The sequence below is a fragment of the Lactuca serriola genome, chromosome 4, assembly GCF_051521515.1.
Source record: "Lactuca serriola cultivar US96UC23 chromosome 4, Lser_US96UC23_V15, whole genome shotgun sequence".
In the NCBI taxonomy this organism is placed as follows: Eukaryota; Viridiplantae; Streptophyta; class Magnoliopsida; order Asterales; family Asteraceae; genus Lactuca; species Lactuca serriola.
In genome coordinates, this window is record NC_136411.1 from 325,231,533 (window position 1) to 325,250,399 (window position 18,867).

Consider the following 18,867-nt stretch of genomic DNA (forward strand, 5'->3'; position numbering starts at 1 on the left):
GCTAAGCCTCAGCAAAGACATCAAAGAACTCTCGAACAATAAGTACATCATCCATAGTATTCTTCTCCGTAACCCAAGTATCCATAACATACACCAAAAATCGAGAGCATCCTTGCGGACGTTACCTCCTAGCCCTTACAACTGATCACATAGATCGTCGTCAATGTGTTCCCTCTCCATGAATAACCACTTCTCCTCCACTTATGGTTTGAAATCTCACCAACTGATGCTAAGAATCAATCATAGCCCATTTTAGCTCAACGAATCCATGCCCACAATATTATTTGTCCCTCGCAGAGGAATAAGGAGCAGATCTATCAGATACTTCACGTAAAATAACTCAAGAATGCAACCCCGATGAACTCACGGAGTTTGCAGAGTATTTTCAGCGAAAATCTCCACCTCCGATGTGGATACAGTTCTCCTAGAGTGTCACCAAACTTCTTGTTAAGTGCAAGAGATACAAAAGATCAAGTATCACCTTAATTGAAAAGAACGTGAGCAAACACACAACTGGCTAGAAACATCCATAATTATAAACAAATAAAACATAAGCACAATTAATTAGAGTAAAAAAAATATAAGAGGAATGCATACTAGTGATATATCTAGTGTTGCTTGGGCTTCCTCAGCCGTCAACTGAAAATCTCAGTTCTTCACCACCAAATCCTCCACCTTACCATGGTGGCTATATTTGATCCTCAAAGTAGTTGGAGCGGGTTTCACCACCACTCCTCCTGATAACCTCGGATAGTCGGCCTTTTTGTGGTCCGCCTGATTGCAACAAAAGCAAATCATATCTGATCCTTGAGGACAATCTCGGCTAATATGATCGGTCTTACTACACCTATATCATCTTGAACCCACTAATTGATGGCTCCATCATCTGATTTACCAGACTTTCCACAATGGCCCCGGCCTACTAGCTTCTAGATTACAAGTCAAAAGTCTTGGGCCTCTTCCCCAGGCCCTTAGCTGCTTGAACGTGAGTTGGCTTCCGCTTTGCCCGAAGCTCCAACTCAATACCCCGCTCCCAAGCCCTGCCAGTCATATCCTCTAAAGTCTTGTATCCTAAAATTCTGACAAACTACCTGATGTCAACCCTCAACATTGTTGGATTAGGTGTCTAAGCACATAACCAAAAATGGTATATAACTGAATTAATAGTACCATAGTCCTTTTGGGTTGCCCTCAAACCTAGCAATTGGACATGATGACATTTACAAAGAGAGATTAATTTATTATGTGAATAATAAATTAAATAAATCATTTATTAATGTGTTAAGAAAATAATATATTAGTTATAAATAATATTATTTAATTAATTATTAATAGAAAATTAAATGGAGTTGATTTTGGGATTAATTAGATTAATTAAAAGTACAAAGACTGTTTGGTTATTTATTGATAGTTGAGGAATGAAGGATCTAGAACCTCATGGTATGAAGTGGACGAAAATCATCTAGGGTAAGGCCTAGATAATTTTGTCCAAGGCCCCTTGGATAAGGGGATTGGACTGCTTGGTCACCAAACAAGGGAATCTAGGGCTTATCCCTTAAACCCTAGCTTTGGCCCCAAGTACCTTCACCCATATAAGGAACCCCTAGCCCCTTGATTTTTTGCACTCCTTCCCTCTACAAGCCTTAGATGAAAATTGCTTCTCCCCTCTCCTCTCTTTTAAGTTATCATCTTGCTAGCTTGGGTGTGATTCCATTAGAGGCACGACATTTTTGGTGCTAGCTCCTAGGAGATTTTCAAAGGGAATTTCTAGTTGTTTTCTATAACAACTAAAACGAATATAGTCCTAAAACCCTCTTCTCTATTTTTTGAAAGTATCCTAGCGATTCTAGGGTTCCTTTTGATGTTCTTAGTTATAGTTTCAATAGAGAAAACATAGATCCTATTTAGGTTATATACAAACTTAAGGATTTTATTTTTGTTTGCTTACCTAAATCCCCTAAGTGGTATCAGAGCGTTTGGTTTGGTTTCTGTTGAATAGCTATAATAGAATAATAGATCAATTAGGGTTTATAGAGATTAAACCCTAAAAGGCCATGAATTTTGAATTGGGTTAGGGTTTTTGAAACCCTAGCCCCTTCCGATGGTATTTAAAATTTAGGGCTATGGTTTTTAGACCCTAGCCTTCCTCCCCAAGTATTTTCGAAAATGGTAAGTTATTAGGGTTTCCATGTTTTCGATAATTGTTAGTTTAAATTGATTAAAAATGGATAATTATAAAATTGGATAAATCCTATACCCTAATTTTTGAATATTAGAGGGTAAAGATTAGGATTAAATTATTTGATTAATTTAAATTAGATAATTCTTAATTGATTTAATTAATTAATTAATTTGTTAATTAAAAGAAAATAATTAAATCATTATTGTTTTATTTTAAATTTAATTAATTAGATATTAATTCTGAAGTTTAAAATATAAACCCTAGTATTTTATAAGTTTAAAATACACCTTATATATATATATATATATATATATATATATATATATATATATTATTAATTGTTAATAAATTATATGTATAAGACCAAGTCAGTCAACTCATTAGTATGCCTCATTCACGAAATCGATCTATAAGGGAGGTATAAGAAAACTGCCTATAAAATGGTAGTTTAATAAGTGTTCATTCTGCCCCTCCACATCCTTAATTAGTGGAGAGTCTTTAGCAAAACGGACTTGATTGGACTTTAATTCTAATTGAAAGTATAATGATATTAAAAAGTACGAAAACCTTTTTTTTAAATCCCAAATCTAGATACTTTATGAAAAATGTGAATTTGTATTCTAACCCATGAAATTACACATTACACTTTATAAGTCGTTAGTGGAGCGTGTGTGGTTAACCACCTTGTCTTAGTTGCTTAATGTGCACTTTGATGAGGAGTTGGTTATTGACATAGTCTTAAACTCCTTACCAAGTTGTTATGATCAGTTTATCTTGACTTATCATTTGAACAATAATGAGACCACCTTGGCTTAGTTGCACAACCTATTGTAGACAGTTGTTGCAGGAATGAAGGATAAGAACTCAAACCGTAATTGTGCTAGTGCTCCTGTTCTGGCTTTTGGTCAAGGGAAGGGGAAGAAGAGTAAAGTTCCTCCAAAGTAGAAATGGAAGGGAAAGTCTCATGTTGGGTAATCAAGAAATTGAACCAAAGGAAAATCCACTTTTGATGCTCCTCCAGTTTCTGATACCAAAGAGCCAATTGCTTTTACTAGAATGAAAAAGGGCATTGGAAACGAAGTTGCCCAAAGTATCTACAAGATATCAAGGATGACAAGGCGAGGCCATCTTCTGAAGGTGTATACATTAATTCATCTAATAACTCACCATCTTCTCGTTCTTGCGTCCTTGATACATGATGTGGTTTTCACATTTGTTCTGATTTGTAGGGGCTAAGTGAAAGTGAGGATGTGGAGCACGAAGGAATGAACCTGGTAATAGGGAATAGGCGATCTTCACCTGTCACCAAGGTTGGACTTTATGGTCTAGTGCTTAGTAGTGGTTTTTTAGGATTTAATAAATTGTTGCTACTCGTCAGAACTGACAGGTAACATTATTTCCCTTTATGCATTATTTAGACAAGATTTCAAATATTTTTAATGATTCGAATGTTTCTATTATAGTTTATAAAAATGGTGTTTTTTATATTTGAAGTTTTACCTTGTAATGGTTTGTATGAAATTGTGATGTGTGTAGACAATTTAGGAAATATTGTATTTCAAATTGATTTGTCTAATGGTATAGACAAAGAATGCTTGTAGCATTGTTGTCTTGGACACATCAACAAGAAACGCATCTCCCAACTCCAAAAGTATGTAGTTTTGGAATCATTTGACCTATGGTTAGATGATGCATGTGAATCTTGCCTTTTGGTAAAGATGACGAAATCACCTTTCAATGGATCTTGTGAAAGAGATGAAGTTTTATCGGACCTCATACACACATATATGTATGGGCCCTTCAGATCCACCACAAGGGATGCACATCAATTTTATGTAACATTTATAGATGATTATAGTATATATATGGTTATATTTACTTAATCAAACATAAAAAAGAAACCTTTGAAAAGTTCACAGAGTTTAAACATGAAGTCGAGAAGCAATTGGGCTGGAAGAGAAATATGCTCCGATTAGATAGAAGCAGAGAGTATCTTCGTATCGAGTTCCACGACTACCTCAAGGAATGTGGAATAGTTTCACAATTGATCCCTCCTAGGACACCACGACTTAATGATGTTCCTAAGAGGCGCAATCAAACCTTTTTGGACATAGTTCTTTCCTAGATGAATCGAGATTCTGTTCCAATTTCATTATGGGGATATGCCTTAGAGACTGCCACCCATATTCTTAATCTTGTCCTAACCAAGAAGGTTGCCAAAACACCTCAAGAGATGTGGACAAGGAAAGTTCCCTCGTTAGCACATATCAAGGTTTGGGGTTGTGAAACTTTCGTGAGACAAGAGACTCACAACAAGATTGAACCTCAAATTAAGAAATGTATTTTCATCGGCTACCCACAGAAGTCCTTTGGATATTTTTTTCTATAGACCTAGTAAGAACATGGTCTTTATAACATGAAGAGGAGTCTTTCGAGAGACAGATCATATTCAAAGAGAATAGTGAGAGCACCATTGACCATGAAGAGATTTAAGAGTCAACCGATAAAGGAACCTCTGAAGATGCTAGGGTTCGACCACAGGAATAGATTCCAGTTAAACCAATTGACAATTCATTACCTCTTTTTCGCTTTAGTAGAGTTAGCATGCGACCGAAGTTCTATGGTTTCCATATAACTACAGATGGTGATACATTTATCAGTGATAGTACATTGGTAAATTTGGATGATAAAATAGCTAACCAGAAGGAAGCAATGGCATGCCCTGAGTTAGCCAAATGGAAAGAGGCAATGGACAGTGAGATCAAGTCCATATATGAAAACTAAGTTTGGAATTTGGTTGATCAACAACTTGGTCGGAAGAAATTTGGTTGCAAATGGATCTTCAAGAAGAAGACCGACATGGATGGTAATGTGCACACATTCAAATCACGTCTAGTTGCAAAGGACTTTATTTAAAACCCAGGGGTTGACTATGATGAGACATTCTCACGAATGGCTAAGATAAAATCTATTAGGATAATGCTAGCCATAGCTGGCTTTCATTACTATGAAATTTGACAGATGGATTTCAAAACTGCTTTCCTTAATGGGAAGTAGGATGAGGATGTTTGCATGAGTCTACTAGAGGGTTTTATTGATGCAAAGTTTCCTAATAGAGTGTGTAAGCGTGAGAAATTTGTAACATCCCAGTGTCGATGTATTTTTAATTGTAACCCTATGTATGAATAAATATTGCATTTTAGTCCTTAAGTACAAGAAAGAGTAAAAAATGGCCCATTGTTGCATTTTGGTCAATTTGGGCTAAGGGTAGTACGATGGGCGTACGTTGTGTATGTTGAGCGTACTAGGGCGCACCCTAGTACGCCGCGCGTACACCGCATATGTAGGTCTTACATGGAGAAAGTTCAAACCATTATTTTTAGGGTTTGGTCCATATATAAGCATCATTAACTTTTCATTCTTCATTCCCTCACCAACCTCCAACAATCATTTCGTCCTTAGAAACCTTAATCGCTTGTGTATGATCATTTGAGCTCAGATGTGTGTGTTTGTGGTGCCTTTGAAGCAAGGTGAAGAAAGAAAAATCATCTTGGAAGATCAAGACCTTCTAGATCTAGGAACACCTCACCATCAAGATCCATTTTGAGGTATAAAGTAACGAACTTGATGATTCTTTGCATAGATCTAAGTTAGACTAGGATTATGGGTCCTTTTGGTCGCATTATTTAGGTATTTTGAGTATGAGATACTCTAATCCATTTAAGTTTTACTATCAGTCACTTTGAGATGTTTAGAAGCATAAAAATGTAGTCCTGATCATGTCTTTCCTTCCATGCTTATGTTTTGAGGTCTTAATGGGCTAAGTGGTTGAGGTTTTGGATGTTAATACCTTATTGGCCATGCAAGACCATAAAGTTGGAAACTTTATGGTCAACAACGTCATTTGGTACTTAGATATGCATTTGTAATTGATAAGTCAGATCAATAAGCTCTCAATCCATTAAGATAGGAGATGTTACATATGTTCAGCGTACTAAATGGTACGCTGCGCATATGCAGACTTGGCCATGATACCTCGGACCTCAAGTACGCCCTGCATACGAAGCCTGAGTCGACTAGGTTGAGTTGACTCGGTTGTGTTGACTCGGTTGACTTGTGCATTATGACCGGTTTTGACTAACGGTATTATGGGGAAAATGCTATTAATTTAGAATAAAAATTGTTTTGACATTTAGGATTTGTGTTTAGCTGCATGTCAGAGCTGCGAGTTATTCAGACTGCATTCAGACTATGAGGTGAGTTTTCCTTACTGTACTTACGGATCGAAGGCACCAAGGTCAGCCCATTGGATTGATATCCTAGTTTACTGTATGTTGATATATTGTAGTGATATGTTATATTTTTATCCTTGTATATGTGATGTTGCTACGTTGTAGTGATCTGTTACATTTGTATCCTAGTATATAGGATGTTGTTATCATGTAGTGATATGTTAGATCTATATTACTATCTGTATCTACTAGTAATTGATTGTTACAGTGTATGTTGATATGTGACGGTATATTGGGTTTAGGCGGACAAGATGGGACTGAATGCCAAGACACCCAGGCGGTCCAGATAGGCTGAAGGCCTACAAGGCGAACCAGTTAAGCTAAAGGCCCAGAGAGCGGTCTAGATTAACATAAGTCCCAGTAAGGCAGTACAGTCATGCTGAAGGATCTGAATGCATGCTGTTATTTGTTATGTTTATCTGGTCGTACTTTGGGGGAACTTACTAAGCATTGGCTTACAATTTGAGTTTTGTTTCAGGTACTTCTGAGGACCATGACAAGGCGAAGGCATGACCACACACATCCTTGGTTTTATATAGTTTATCTTGGGAGACTCTGATTTTGAATAATGTTTTTGGAAAACAATGGTTATGTAAGAAATTCTTTTTAGTAATGGGATGTTTTAAAAAGTTTAAGTTTGTTGTGATTTTTGAGATGTTACTAGTTGGTATCAGATCCTTGGTTTGAGTGAATTGGAGAAACATCTGTGTGAATCCAGAATCAAATTAAGGAATTACAAATGTTTTAAAAATGATTTTTCAATAGTAACCATGGAAGGATGTGAAGAGTACGCTCAATTGTACCCAATAAGTATACCCCAAGTTACTACACAACTATCTGCTATGATATTCATGTTAGAAAAACTTGCTAGTAATAGGCTTGGGCTCTTCAGAAATTGTAGGATAGAATTTCCTGATAATTGATGTCGGATAGCCAAGGATTCTATCTTGTATGGAATTGACATCATTACTATAATTTCTTAGTGTATGCATCATAGTTGTACATAACTAAGATTCTATAGCCTGAGAATGTTTGGTTTAGCTTCTTTCCTGTTCTTGTTTGATGGAGGGCTTAGGGTAGAATCAAGTATTCGACTGTGTATAGGATCTAGTGTTATGCATGATTACCATACACGAGTGTTGTAGGGTTGGTGGAAGTTTCCTGGATGAGTCATATGGGGTCAGCCGGCCAATTGAGGAATGTTTAGCCTTTCTCCAGTAAGTGAGAATAGGATGTATGCGTATTCTAGTGTGTGTTGTTAGGGTTGCTGTGATGATATTCTAAGACAAATATACGTAGGTGCGGAAGGTAGTATGGTCCTGTACTACTGGAAGCACAGGAGTCGTATGTATAGCAAAGACGTCACAATCCCTAGGGTTTTATTGTTGGAATGGATCATATGGTATGATATGAGCCTCATATGATATTTTATGGTTTATTTTTAGTATGCTGGTTACGAGGCGATTTGAGTCAGGATCTAGATCAAGAGCAGGAGCGAATGGCCAGGATAGGCCATGGATAACTGAGGACATTGTTAGGGTGATGATTGATGCTGAGGTTGTTTCTATTGTTCAAGGGAAAATACTAGAGTTGTTTGGGTCTATCAAGACGGACATGATGGAGTTCTTTGATTACCGATATGCAGAAATTTCTAAGACTATTGTTATTGTAGCTACCAAGACCGTTGTTGCTACAAGGATTGGTGTGGGGAGAGCCTTACAGTATTGGGATTTCAACAATAAGAAGCCCCTGATTTTTTATGAAGTCCAGGATCCAATCATTTCCATGAGCTGGCTATTTTATTTTGATGGATGTCTTTTTACTTGCTCTTGACCAGCTGACCAGAAAGTCAAGTGCGCTCGGAACCTTCTTCGGTATGGAGAGAAGGATTGGTGGAGTTATCGGAGGCTTCTACATGGTGGTAGATTGAGTTGGAGCTCCAGACGAGGGAGCATAGGTAGCGCCTGGTTCAGTCATAGCCTATGAGAAATCAATTGAAGGCCGCTGATGTGAGATATCGGAGTCAGAGAGGCCAAACTTGTGGGAAGTGCTACAAGGTTTATGAGGGTACTTACCGATCATCTCTTGGATGCCATAAATATGGCAAGGAGGGGCACTTTACAAGGGATTATCACCAGCCAATCCCAGTAACGATCACTAGGATGTTCTACCATTGTAATGAGGTTAGACATGTGAAGGCCAACTGTCCATTACTTGCCACCAAGCCAGCGCATGCCCCGACGCCCGCCACTTTGAGGATCACAATTGGCCGTCATGGTATAGCAGAGCCCTTGAGGGCTCCGGGTCATGCCTTTTAACTCACTGTCGAGGAGGCCAGGGCAGCGCCAGAATTTGTTGTTGGTATGTTTCTATTTATATTATGTCGGGTTATTTCGGTTATGCTTATGTTTATGATTTAGTTAGGAATCTTCCTAGTAAACTCTATTCCTGCTCTTGTGCTTTTTGACTCGGTGTGAGTTAGTCTTTTGTATCCTAGACATTTAGTAGGGTGGTTGATATGCTTATTGGAGAGTTAGATTGCCCGTTGCAGGTTTCTATCGCCAACAAACATGGGGTTTCGGCATCCAGGGTTTATCAGGTTGTATTTTGGAGATTTTTGGGGTATTTTATCCGATCGATTTGATTCCAATCCTTATGAGGGATGTGTGTGTGAAAGTGAGGATGGATTAGCTAAGCAAGTTTGGTGTTATGATAAACTTCGAGGATCAGTGGGTGGTGGTTCAAACCCCAAGGGGGAGAACTGGTTATCTATAGGCAGGATACCAGGATTGGGTCAGCTTTTTACTCTGCTGCTAGGGCCTGGCAGTATATTCAGCATGGTTGTATAAGTTATCTTGCGTATGTTATTGATATTCTAGTAGGGGAGCAGACTTCAGTTTCAGATGTGTCGGTCGTCAAGGAATTCGCTAACGTGTTTCTAGAGGAGTTACCTGGTTTGCTTCCTAAGAGGCAGGTTGAGTTCAGGATTGACTTGCTTCTAGGTGCGGCTCCGATTTCCAAGGTGTTGTACTAAATGGCACTACCTAATATGCATTAGTTATCCTCTCCACTTCAGGAGTTGTTAGGAAAACAACTCATCAGATCGAGGAGTTCTATGTGGGGAGCCCTATTTTTGCTCTTCAAGAAGGATGGTTCACACCGGATGTCATTACGAGTTCGTTTTGATGCCATTTGGGCTCACCAATGTGCCTGCAGTATTTATGGATCTGATAGTGTGCAAGGTGATGCTCGATCAATCAGTTATCATGTTCATTGATGATATCTAGGTGTATTCCAAAACTAGGGACCAGCACGAGGAGCACCTTCAAGAGCTCCTTAGGATCTTGAGGCCAAAACAGGTATATGCCAAGTTCTTGAAGTGTGAGTTTTGGTTACGAGAGGTCCAATTCTTGGGGCACCTCATTAATCAAGATGGGATTTTGGTCGATTCGGCCAAAATCGAGGCGATTATGCAATGGGAGGTCCCGATGTCGCCTTCGTAGATCAAGAGTTTCTTGTGATTAGTTAGTTATTATCGGAGATTTATTCAGAACTTCTCTAAGATTGCAATACCCCTCACTCGTCTGAGGAGGAAGGGTGCAAATTTCCTTTTGGGACCTGAGCAGTAGGTTGCATTTGACATGTTGGGATAGAGGTTATGTGAGGCACTAGTGTTGACCCTCCTCAAGGGTGTTGAGGGATTTGTAGTATTTTGGGATGCATCCATCTCTGGTTTAAGAGTGGTACTTATGCAGCGTGGTAGGGTTATCGCTTATGCGTCTTGGCAGCTAAAGTGTCATGAGGTTCGCTTTCAGAATCATGATCTCGAATAGGGAGCAATGGTGTTTGCGCTCAAGATTTAGCGGTTTTATTTGTATAGTGTTCAGTGTACTATCTACACGCATCACAAGAATCTATGATATCCCATGGATCATCAAATCTGAATATGAAGCAACATTGGTGGCTTGACGTGGTCAAGGATTATAACTGCCGGATCCTGTATCACCCCGAGAAGGAAAATATGGTCGCTGACGCTTTGAGCCGCAAGACGGATACTTCCTCTATTGAGAGTCTGTGTATGAGAATATCGGTTGTATCTCTACTTCATGATCTGATTTGGGAGGCTTGGGCTAAAGGGGTCAAGAAGGCAAATTGGAAGCATGAAAGTCAGGGGTGAGGTTGACAGGTTCACCACTGAAAGTCAGTGATTATTGACCCGGTATGGATGGGTCTTGCTGCTGGACTTTGGTGGGGTTAGGCAGATTGAACTCAAGGAGGCACACAAGTCTAGAATTTGTATACACCCTGGAGCCACCAAGATGTATCAGGATTTGAGACTTAGTTATTGGTGGTTGTGTATGAAAAGAGATATAGGTTGGTATGTCGAGAGGTGCTTGACCTATTGGATGGTCAAAGTCGAATATCAGAGGCCGCATGGCAAGTTGCAGCCATCGGAGGTTCCCATGTGGAGATAGGAACATACCACTATGGATTTCATCACCAAGTTGCCTTGAACAGCTAAGGACTTCGATGCGATTTGGGTTATTGTGGACCGTCTGACAACAACATCCACTTTCTATCCATTTGAGAGAGTTCCTTGGCTGAGAAATCGGCTGATCTGTATGTATGTGAGATTGTTGCTCGACATGGTATTCTGGTCACCATTGTATATCAGATCGATATGGTCGATTAATATCTCATTTTTTGTAGAAGTTCCATGAGGAATTGGATACGAGGTTGCATCTTATCACTGCATATCATCCGCAGACTGATGGTCAGAGTGAGCAGACCATTCAGACACTTGAGGACATGTTACGAGCCTATGTCATAGAAATCGTTGGGAGCTGGGACTCCTTCCTTTTTTTCACTAAGTTTTCTTACAACAACAGTTATTACTCTAGTATCGGTGCACCTCTTTTTGAGATTCTTTATGGGAGGAAGTGTCATACCCTAGTTTTTTTTGGGGAAATATTAGTTAAAGAGTATTGGGAAGGACTGAGGTATTCCTTCAGACATCAGAGCTCATTCAGAAAATTAGACAGAAAGTGTAAATAGGTCAGATTCGGTAGAAGAGTTATGCCAACAAGCGTCGATATGAGTTGGAGTTTCAAGTCGGTGACATTGTTTTGTTGAAGGTATCACCCTAGAAGGGTGTAATAAGCTTCAGGAAGAGGGGTAAATTGGAGCCCCTGTATATTGGGCAATTTCAGGTGATTGCTAGGTTTCGCAGGGTAGCTTATACATTGTATCTGCCCAAGGATCTCAATCAGATCCATAACACCTTCCTTGTTTCGCAGTTGTGAAAGTGTGTGGCTAGTGATTCTGTGGTTATTCTTTTGAATGATGTTCAGGTTGATGATCACCTAAATTACATTAAGAGACCAGTAGCAATTTTTGTTCGGAAGATGAAGGCCTTACACAATAAGATGGTATCTTTGATCAAGGTTCAGTGGCAGCACCAGAAAGGTTCCGAGTGGACATGAGAACCTAAGTCAGACATGCGAGGGTATTATCCCGAGTTATTTGCTACAACAAACTTAGAGGATGAAGTCTAGTTCAAGTAGGGGAAAATTGTAACATCTTGGTGTCTAGGTATTTTCAATTTTAACCCTATGTATGATTAGATATTGCATATTAGTCCTTGAGTACAAGAAAGAGTGCAAAATGGCCTATTATGGCATTTTGGTGATTTTAGGCTAATGGTAGTATGTTGGGCATATGTTGTGTACATTAAGCATACTAGTGCGGACCCTATTATGTTAGGTGTACATCATGTACATAGGGCATACATGGAGAACATTGAAACCCTAATTTTTTGGGTTTCGTTCATATACAAGCATCAGTAACTCTTTATTATTCATTCCCTCTCCAGCCTCTAACCATCATTTATTCCTTAGAAACCATAATCCCTTGTGTGTGATCATTTGAGCTTAAAAGTGTGTCTTTGTGGTGCCTTTGAAACATGGTGAAGAAAGAAGTGTCATATTAGAAGATCAAGACCTTCTAGATCAAGGTACACCTTACCTTGAAGATCAGTTTTGAGGTTTAAAGTAATGAAGTTGGTGATTCTTTGCATAGATCTACGTTAGACATGGAGTTTGTGTCCTTTTGGTCCCATTATTTAGGTATTTTTTAGTATGAGCTACTCTAATCCATTTAGGTTGTCATTTCAGTTACTTTGAGATGTTTAGAAGCATAAAAATGTAGTCTTGATCATGCTTTTCCATTCATGCATGTGTTTTGAGGTCTTAATGGGTTAAATGGTTGAGGTTTTTGATGTTAAGTTCTTATTATCCATGAAAGACCATGAAGTTAGAAACTTTATGGTCAACAACGTTATTTGGGACTTGGATCTTCATTTCGACGTGATAAGTTGGAGCGATTAGCTATCAATCGGTAAAGAAGGGAGTTATTGTGTATGTTGTACATACCGTCACACCCCAAAACCACGAACGGTGGAAACGTTCAGGGGTGGAGGACGTCATATACAGTATCACAACAATGCAAAATAGTAAACAAGCAACAACATCATCCATTGCATTATAAGTAAAGTTTTAATACATGTGTGTTCTTTCGTTGTAATAAGACACCAAAAATATACAATCAAAATAAAAGAAGAGACTTGACTGCTCCGTCTTCTCAAAACCTGGCCACCGTACCTGTCTACTGATGACCTGAGAATACAAGTTATTTTGAAAGAGAGTATCAGCTTTAAAGCTGGTGAATTCATAAGTATTTAAGTGTCATTACCTTGCTTACTAAAAGCTGTTTTAAAAGTCATGTAAATCTTTAAATGAAAATGTTGATGTAAGTATGAAAAGCCCTAGAAAATCCCTTATTTTCTATCAGTGTGATATGTAGTCTTCTACCAAGACCCGAATGTTTTGTTATGACAAGGTAGTCTTCTACCAAGACCCGAATGTTTTGTAATGACAATGTAGTCTTCTACCAAGACCCGAATGTTTTGTAAGTAAAATGATAGTTTTTCCTTCTTTTTGACTACTACAAACAGTAATTAGTCTAACTCATCGTTTATGTGAGTATATCACAAAATAAAGTAAACAGGAAAAAGCATAATCATGTGAGTGTTATCCCTGGGTGACCAGGATTATCACGACATCGCCGAAGCGAAAGGTATACCCTATGAGCATCCGAAGATTGTCCCCTCACCCTCTGTAGCGACAGCAGGGTGGGGGGAGGGTTAGTCCCATAACAGCGTTAACCTAATTATCATCCGAAGATTTTCATCTCATCCTCTGTTGCAACAGGAGATGGAGGAATGGTTAGTTCCGTAACTGACTCCAAATATCAGAAACAACCTTAGACATCCGTAGATGTTCATCACCCAGTGTTGCTAACAGCTGGGTTCTGGAATAGTTAGTCCCGTATAGACATCCCATTAAACAGGGATAGGCAGGAAAATTTACACATAAGGTACGAATAAATCTTCCTAATAACTCTAGGTACAAATATCCAGGTAAGTGAATATAGGATAATATATCTATGAAACAGTGTTCATGTATGGTATTCATGTAAGTGTGTTCATGTATCAGGTAAATATATGTAAATGTACTCATGTATCAGGTAATGTACTGGTGTGGACTCATGAATGAACTGACTCTTGTGTGATTCCTTGTAATAGGAATAATGTTTGATATCATTCAAATTATCCCTATGAAAATTTACTGAAAGGTAATTGGTTGCTCAAGTAAGTTTATACACTCTTACTACTCAAGGGTGTGGGAATCTAAATGAAAGATGTAAAGTATAACATCAATATATATATATATATATATATATATATATATATATATATATATATATATAAGTGTACATGCATAGTTTAGTTCAAGAATGTAAAATGGTTTTGTAAGACGTCCAAGGGTTTTTGAACAAACATAACAGTGACTTGATGTCATTTTGATAAACCTTTCAAAAGTAATACATTTGATAACAAAGTATTTTAAAGATAGAAAACCATTTCATGCATCACATTTTGTAGTATGTGAAATCCGTTGAATGAAAACACAGTTATAAAATACATACATATGATTTAATAACATGCTGTTTTCTACTTGTATTCCCCCCCCCCCCCCATTAAAGCATTTAAAATCATTTAAAACATTGATTAGGGGCATGAACTCACCTGCAGATGGTGATTCGGATGAACCGGACGGTGTAGGATTGTTAGGTGTCAAGTGAGGACTTGTACACACACAACGATCCTAAAGAACATATAATCACACATATATGCACTCAATTAGTGTTAAATTACTAATTGATAATGTTAAGACATCCTAGACATAATAAACACTTTATATAAGTGTTTTAAGTCCTAAGGATTGCGTCTAAGCTATTGAGGGACAAGGCACTTCTGTTTAGGGTTCCAAAGGACCCCATATATGAGTTTACTCTCCATATACCATCACACATGGAGTTTACGGTTGTAAACTCTTGAGTTTACGGCCGTAAACTCCCAACCATGTGGGTATGGTGTGTTTTGAAGTTCCGAATGATTCCTAGAATTATTCCAACTTGGTGGTTAAATTCTTGGAAGGGTTTAAGACCTAGAAACACTCCTTTGAGGAGTTTACGGCCCTAAGGCCATTTCCTTTGGAGTTTACGGCCATAAACTCCCTTGGAATGGTGTTTTTGTTGTTTTCAAGTCTCTTGCATATGAAGGATAGGTTCTAGACTTTTACCTAAAGCATATGAAGGCATTTGGCACACTTTGGTGCCCTTAATTCATGTTTACGGCCCAAGAACCATGTCTTTGCCGTGAACTCACTTTGGAAGGTGATTTTGATGTGTTTAAGGCCCTTGATTTATTGGGAACAAGTCTAGGTAAAAGCCTAAGGCCTTAGGTGCCTTGAAAGCACCATTTTGAGTATGATTTTGGAGTTTACGGCCTAAGAAACTCTTGGGCCGTGAACTCCCAAAAATGGGTGGTTCTTGCTTGATTTCATGTCCCTAACACACTCCTATACAAGTCCAAGGCAGTTGTATATCACGGGGGACAGTCTAGGCTTCGTTTCGGGAGTTTACCGCCCAAGAACACCTTGGGGAGTAAACTCCTAAATCTAGTGATTTAGCCTTCTAAATCATGTTGTAACTACATATAAAGCTTTCTAACACTACTAGAAAGAGTTACTCACGTTTTGGTATAAAAACCCGAAGATCCGTGAGAGAGAAAATGGCTTTTCTCTAGTTGAAAATGTGAATAATGAATGAATTTGGTTCAGAATTCTATTTATAGTCCTGAGATATTTTTGTCAGAAAATATTTTTATTTCCGAAATGATCTCTAATATAATAGAGTGTTGGAATAACAGTGTTGCACAAAACCCTAGTGCACCCACTCTCCTGATATTTACTGAAGTGTAAACCCTGAATTACTCAAACTTACACGAAAAAGTCCAAAAATTAACTATGACTGCTATAACTTCTATTGAAGTGATATAGTTTGTACAGAATGGAAATTTCGGGTTGTCACATTATCCCCCCGTTAGAAGGAATTTCGTCTCGAAATTAGAATTTAAGCAATTAAGAAGTTACAAATAACTAAGCAAAAAGATGAGGGTATTTATGTTTCATCTGATCCTCTCGTTCCCAAGTGAATTCAGGTCCACGCTTTGCGTTCCAGCGAACCTTCACTATCGGGATACTACTTTGCTTTGTTTGCTTGACCTCTCGGTCCATGATCTCTACTGGTTCCTCCACGATGTTGAGACTCTCGTTGATCTCGATCTCGTCGAGTGGAATAACAAGAGACTCGTCGGATAGACACTTTTTCAAGTTCGAGACGTGGAAGGTAGGATGTACGTTACTGAGTTCTTGCGGTAGATTGAGTTTGTAAGCTACAGGGCCGATTCTTGCGAGAATCTCGAAAGGCCCTATGTATCTGGGATTGAGCTTCCCACGCTTTCCAAAGCGTATCAAGCCCTTCCAGGGTGAGACCTTCAGTAGGACTCGGTCGCCCACCTGGAACTCCAATGGTTTCCTACGCTTGTCAGCGTAGCTTTTCTGTCGGTCTCTAGAGGCTTTCAATCGTTCACTAATCTGAACGATTTTCTCTGTCGTTTCCCGAATGATCTCCGGACCCGTGAGAGTGCTTTCGGGAACTCGTCCCTTAGCTAACTGGGTATCACCCACTTCAGCCCAACACAGAGAGGATCTGCACTTTCGGCCATAGAGGGCCTCGAATTGAGCTTCCTTAATGCTCGTGTGATAACTGTTGTTGTAGGAAAATTCGACAAGGGGTAAATGGGTATCCCAAGCTTTTCCAAAGTCAACCACACAGGCACGCAACATATCTTCTAAGGTTTGGATAGTTCTCTCACTTTGCCCGTCGATCTGTGAATGGTAGGCTGTACTCATGTCCAGCCTAGTTCCTAGGGAATTTTGTAATGACTGCCAGAACCTCGAAGTGAATGTACTATCTTTGTCTGAGATGATAGATAAAGGAACACCGTGCAGCCTTACAATCTCCCTAATGTAAGTTCTGGTAAGTTTCTTCATCTTGTCTGTTTCTTTGATCGGCAGGAAGTGTGCAGACTTGGTCAATCTATCGACGATGACCCATATGGAATCAAGTCCACCCGTCGTCTTGGGCAACATGGTTATGAAATCCATAGTGATCCGCTCCCACTTCCATTCTGGTATCTACGGTTGCTGTAGGAGGCCGGAGGGTTTCTGGTATTCGACCTTGACCTTTGCGCAAGTAAGGCATTTACTCACGAAGGTAGCAATATCTGCTTTCATGTTAGGCCACCAATATAACTTTTTAAGATCCAGATACATCTTATCTGAACCCGGGTGGACGGAATAACGAGTGTTGTGAGCTTCGGTCATGACCAAGTCTCTGAAGCCACCATGTTTCGGTGTCCAGATCCGATCCATGAGGTACAAGGCTCCGCCACCCTTGACTTCCAAGTTCTTATCCATCCCTCTAAGGGATTCACCAGCCACGTTGTCAGGTTTCAAAGCGTCGAGCTAAGCCTCCTTTATTTGCGTGGACAAGTGTGAATGGATAGTTAGAGTCAAAGATTTGACTCTACGACCAGTATATTCTTTCCGACTTAGGGCGTCGGCTACTACATTGGCTTTACCCGGATGATAACAAATTTCACACTCGTAATCACTGAGTAGCTCGACCCACCGTCGTTGCCTCATGTTGAGCTCCTTCTGGTCGAAAATGTGTTGTAGACTCTTATGGTCTGTAAAGATCGTGCTTTTTGTACCATATAGGTAATGTCGCCAGATCTTCAGAGCGAACACAACTGCTCCTAGCTCAAGATCGTGGGTAGTGTAGTTAACCTCACGTGTCTTCAGCTATCTCGAGGCATAGGCTATGACTTTACCTCGATGCATCAGAACACATCCGAGTCCTTGATTGGATGCGTCACAATAGACAATGAAGTCTTCTATCCCTTCGGGGAGGGATAGTATCATTGCGGTGCACAAGGCTCGTTTGAGCGTTTGGAATGCTCTTTCATGTTTCTCTTCCCAATCAAAGGCCACGCCTTTCTGGGTCAGGGTTGTGAGGGGTTTCGCTATGCTGGAGAAGTTTTGAATGAACCTGCGATAGTAGCCAGCGAGACCTAGAAATTGACGAATTTCGGTAGGTGTCTTCGGTGCTGACCAGTTCTCAATGGCTTTGATTTTGGAGGGGTCCACGTGTATTCCCTCTTCGCTAACAACATGGCCCAAAAATTCGACTCGTCGAATCCAAAATTCACATTTGGAGAACTTTGCGTAGAGCATCTCCGCTCGCAATGTTTCTAAGACTCTACGGAGATGTTGACTGTGCTCATCCTTACTTCGAGAGTAGATGAGTATGTCATCAATGAAGACGATGACGAACTGATCCAAGTAAGGACGACACACCCTATTCATCAGATCCATGAATACTGCGGGCGCGTTAGTTAATCCCAACGGCATCACTACAAACTCATAGTGCCCATAACGAGTTCGGAAGGCTGTCTTGGGAACATCCTCCTCTAACACTCGTAGTTGGTGATATCCGGATCGCAGATCTATCTTCGAGAAGTAGTTGGCTCCTTGAAGTTGATCAAATAAATCGTCAATGCTGGGCAAGGGATAATGATTTTAAATGCTAAGTTTGTTGAGTTCTCTATAGTCGATGCACATGCGAAACGATCCATCTTTCTTCTTGACGAACAAGACCGGTGCTCCCCATGGTGAGAAGCTTGGTTGAATGAATCCCTTCTTAAGAAGTTCGTTAAGTTGACTGGAAAGTTCCTGCATCTCGGCCGGTGCCAGAAGATAAGGAGATTTGGCTACTGCGGTAGCTCCTGGCAGTAAGTCGATTCTAAACTCGACTTGGCGTTGTGGTGGTAAACCGGGAAGTTCTTCTGGGAATATGTCGGGAAAG